This window comes from Schistocerca americana, chromosome 4 (assembly GCF_021461395.2).
Source record: "Schistocerca americana isolate TAMUIC-IGC-003095 chromosome 4, iqSchAmer2.1, whole genome shotgun sequence".
NCBI classification, from domain to species: Eukaryota; Metazoa; Arthropoda; class Insecta; order Orthoptera; family Acrididae; genus Schistocerca; species Schistocerca americana.
In genome coordinates this window covers 40,466,710-40,471,414 of record NC_060122.1, presented here as the reverse complement: position 1 = coordinate 40,471,414, position 4,705 = coordinate 40,466,710, and positions in this window count along the sequence as shown.

The following is a 4,705-nucleotide window of genomic DNA, read 5'->3' as shown; positions in this document are numbered from 1 at the left end:
TATTGTATGTAAAAGGAGTGGGTGGAGAGAAGGAAATCAGATCCATCTGTAAGGACATGAGGAGACTTCAGAATGGGGACCAAACCTTGAAGTTTATCAAAACAAACTTTGGAAGTAAAGAACATCAAAAAATAGCTAAATATTATAGAATTTATAAGGGTATTTTATTTAGACGAAGAAATTTGGACAAAGAGGAGTGGAAGGTATGTTTTCCAGATGAGCATGTGGAAAAATTAATAAATTTCATCCACCTTAGCCATGGGCATTATGGGGCTCAAAAATGTTTGGAAATACTGCAGGACTATGTTAGTTTTAACAACATGGCCAGGAGAGTAAAGAGACAGTTGGCTTCTTGTGACAAAAGTCAAAAAGTGAAGTATAATACTACTGCAGTACAAGGAGAGATGCAGAATATTGTTCCTAAAAGAAATGGTGAACTGCTGGTTATTGATTTATTTGGGAGGCTGCCAACAGGTCGAGGGGGTGTAAAGTATGTTCTTTTAGCTGTTGATGTATTCTCAAAGTTTGTAAGGCTGTATCCACTGAAAAAGGCCACTAGCCAGAATATAATTAACAAGCTAGAGAAAGATTACTTTGCGAATGTTATAAAACCAGAGAATGTTCTGTCTGATAATGGAGCACAATTTGTATCTAGTGTGTGGGGGAAGTTTATGCAAAGATCTGGGATGAAGCATATAAGGATTTCAGTGTATCACCCTGCGGGAAACCCTGCTGAGGGTAATATGAGGGAGCTGGGTAGGCTATGTAGGACATATTGCAGTAAAAAGCATAGTACTTGGGCAGAATGTATAACTGTGTTTGAGGATCTTATGAACACAGTGAAGAGTTGTGCAACAGGATTATCACCCTATGAGCTCATGAAAGATATCAAGCCAGACAATCTTATAGCAGAACACATAGATTTTCCTCCATCTCAAGACTTGACAAGTCAAGAGAAGATGCAGATGGCCAGACAGCAAATGTTAAAGAAAGGACATGAGAGACAGAGGAGGCATGGAGAAAGGTATAAGACAACAAAGTTCAAGGAGGGAGATAAGGTGCTGGTGAGGAACTAAACAAAATCCAGTGACATTGATGGCGAAATCAAAAAGTTATTTGAATTATACCATGGACCCTTTGAGATAACGGGTTGTCCACACCCTAATGCATATAGGTTGGTATATCCAGTGTCCAAAAAGCCATTTGGACTGAGAAATGTAACGGAGTTGAAAAAATATGTGGTAAAAGAATAAAGGTTAAGGAAGTGAGATTCCCATGTACACTATTGTCGAGTTAAAAAAAATTATTGGGGGCTATGTATACGTGTATTTATAATTGGAGTATTATTTGTGTTAGTGTGTATGTTGCGATGCTATTGTTGGTGGTCAACAAACTTCATTACACTGTATGTATTTGCAATAAGGGAATCTGTTGTCCAATGGATTTGCACAACTGGTGTGGGTGTGATAGAAGCCTTGTTGAAAGTCATAAGGGAACTGAAACCTACTGTACATATAGTCTATTTCTGTATAAATGTGTGGAGAATATACGAGGGAGGAAATCTGCAAATAGTTTGTTAAAAAAAAAAGTTGAGATTTTATTAAAATTTCTAATGTATCTGTGGCACCTGGAGTTGATACTGGTGCGTGGGGGTGGGATTGTTGCTGGGACAGTCATATAGGGCAGTCACTAAATATGCAAATTGTAAAGGCATATGGGAAATAGTTAACTTGCTTATTATAAGATGTTGATGAGGGAAGTGAGGGAAAGAACACTAATGGCTAAGTGGATGCTTGTAAAAGTTTGACCTTGGTGAGTTTGTTTGCCATTTATGATTGAATCTAGATAGCCATGGAAATGCCATAAAAGAATGGGTTTCAAGATATTGCCAAATATTATGTGAAAATTTATATAGGAATTCATATAAAAAATATTGAGTGTATTTATGTACAGTGATATAGCTCTATGGATGCTTAAAAAAAAATAAGAATCAGCATCTGGAAATAAATTCTCTTGGTGCGGGGGGGGGGGGGGGGGGGGAGGGGGGTAGAAGTGTCGGAGGTCCTGATCTGGGAACATTTGAAGGGTGAAATAGAATATATTTAACTATGCCATGTTTGTGTTTGATTTGTGTGCATGTTTGTCATTTGTACAAACCTCAATAAGAACTGATCAGTGAAAATAGGATGTTCCAGGGAGGATTTGGATAGCCTGATTCCTGGGAAATGTGGGTCTGCATGTCTAGGCAAGATTTATGAGAATTTGATCAAATTTTGATAGGATTGCTTGGCTAATGAGAGGAAGCACAGTGCTGCTGGCTGACAAGTTTGGAAAGACTGTATTCCAATGCATAAACCTGTGATAACAAGGAACTGGTTACAACAGCTTCGTACAACTTACAGAAACAACTGTGTAAAAAGTGGAAGTGGTAATGTGCAGTGAGTGTGCAACCTACATATAGACTAACATGGGCATTTATTTTGCCTGCCCCATCAGACTCAATAGGATACTATCTAATTGTATATTTGAGTTGGATACATTGTTGGATTATGTATATATGTTTTCTAATGACAGTACTTACACTGATTAACTCACCACTATAACACTGTTATACATGTTTTGGTGCCATTATAGTTATAATTAAAATGTTTAATATATAAAGTACACTCCTGGAAATGGAAAAAAGAACACATTGACACCGGTGTGTCAGACCCACCATACTTGCTCCGGACACTGCGAGAGGGCTGTACAAGCAATGATCACACGCACGGCACAGCGGACACACCAGGAACCGCGGTGTTGGCCGTCGAATGGCGCTAGCTGCGCAGCATTTGTGCACCGCCGCCGTCAGTGTCAGCCAGTTTGCCGTGGCATACGGAGCTCCATCGCAGTCTTTAACACTGGTAGCATGCTGCGACAGTGTGGACGTGAACCGTATGTGCAGTTGATGGACTTTGAGCGAGGGCGTATAGTGGGCATGCGGGAGGCCGGGTGGACGTACCGCCGAATTGCTCAACACGTGGGGCGTGAGGTCTCCACAGTACATCGATGTTATCGCCAGTGGTCGGCGGAAGGTGCACGTGCCCGTCGACCTGGGACCGGACCGCAGCGACGCACGGATGCACGCCAAGACCGTAGGATCCTACGCAGTGCCGTAGGGGACCGCACCGCCACATCCCAGCAAATTAGGGACACTGTTGCTCCTGGGGTATCGGCGAGGACCATTCGCAACCGTCTCCATGAAGCTGGGCTACGGTCCCGCACACCGTTAGGCCATCTTCCGCTCACGCCCCAACATCATGTAGCCAGCCTCCAGTGGTGTCGCGACAGTCCACAGGACTACATCCAGCATCTCTACGATCGTCTCCATGGGAGAATAGCAGCCTGCAGTGCTGCGAAAGGTGGATATACACTGTACTAGAGCCGACATTGTGCATGCTCTGTTGCCTGTGTCTATGTGCCTGTGGTTCTGTCAGTGTGATCATGTGATGTATCTGACCCCAGAAATGTGTCAATAAAGTTTCCCCTTCCTGGGACAATGAATTCACAGTGTTCTTATTTCAATTTCCAGGAGTGTAATATGGGTTCACTCCATTTGGTGCTACTTCATGTTGCCGTTACTAAGGTAATGTCTCCATGAAGTGGGGGTATGTAAGGTAACTGGGGATAATATGGAACTCTTTCAAGTATGTAAGGTAACAGGGGATAATATGGCACTCTTTCAAGTAATTTAAAATTTAAAGCACAGCAGCAGAGATAATATGCTGGGCAAAATAGACCGGAAAATACTTGTTTTGTGTTTTGATGGACGTTGTAGTTCCGTTGGATAGTGTTTTGGTTTTCTTCTAATTGCAACGAATTATATAAGTGTGGTGATAATTTGTAAAATTACATAATGTATTTAGATTTAAGTATTTAAATATTATAAAATATTGTAAACGAATTGTGGCCATGTTTAGCGATTATTTTGACTACTGTCGTGTCATGTGACCCGACTCAGGACTGTGGATGTGAGCGGGAAAATCGTGGTCTTCTGTCGTTGGCCGTTGTGGTGGCGAGTTGGGAGCGGCAAAGTGCCGCGAGTGCAAGCATGGACGCCAGGGTATGCGAAGGAACAAAGTGAAAGTGTGTGGGTGTGAGACAAACAGTGTACGAATTGCACCGATTATTATTTGTGAACTTAAAAATGCATGGCCACAACGTTAAAGTGTTTCTTTTGAATAAATAAGTTTCAATCTGAACGAGTATAGTTCAATTCACTGCTCTTCAAAAGCCAGCCAATATCAGACTCAATAATAGGGGCGCAAATGCAACCGTTTACTACCAACCCCCTTTACAGATGAGCCACGTGAAAAGTAGGTAGTAAACGAGCCCGAGTTCAGTTGCACGGTTCTCTAAACATTTCATCTGTCGTCACGGTCTCCATACTCTTTGGACGCGACTAGTTCCGTGTGAGACAAAAATAGAATAATTTTTGTAAAGTAATCTGTCCCTGCTGTAGAGAGACGTTAAGTATGCTGCTGTAGAATTTTACTGACTTCTTCCCAGTAGCGTTCAAAATGCATGCATATTAAATCTGTTCACATCAAATTCACACCAGTTTCTCTTAAATGACTCATTCCATTCTTGTGAGCAACACTGGAGTAGATAGCTTACCGAAGGTAACAGTCAGTTGTTAAATTTTGAGCTGTATCTGTATGTAAGT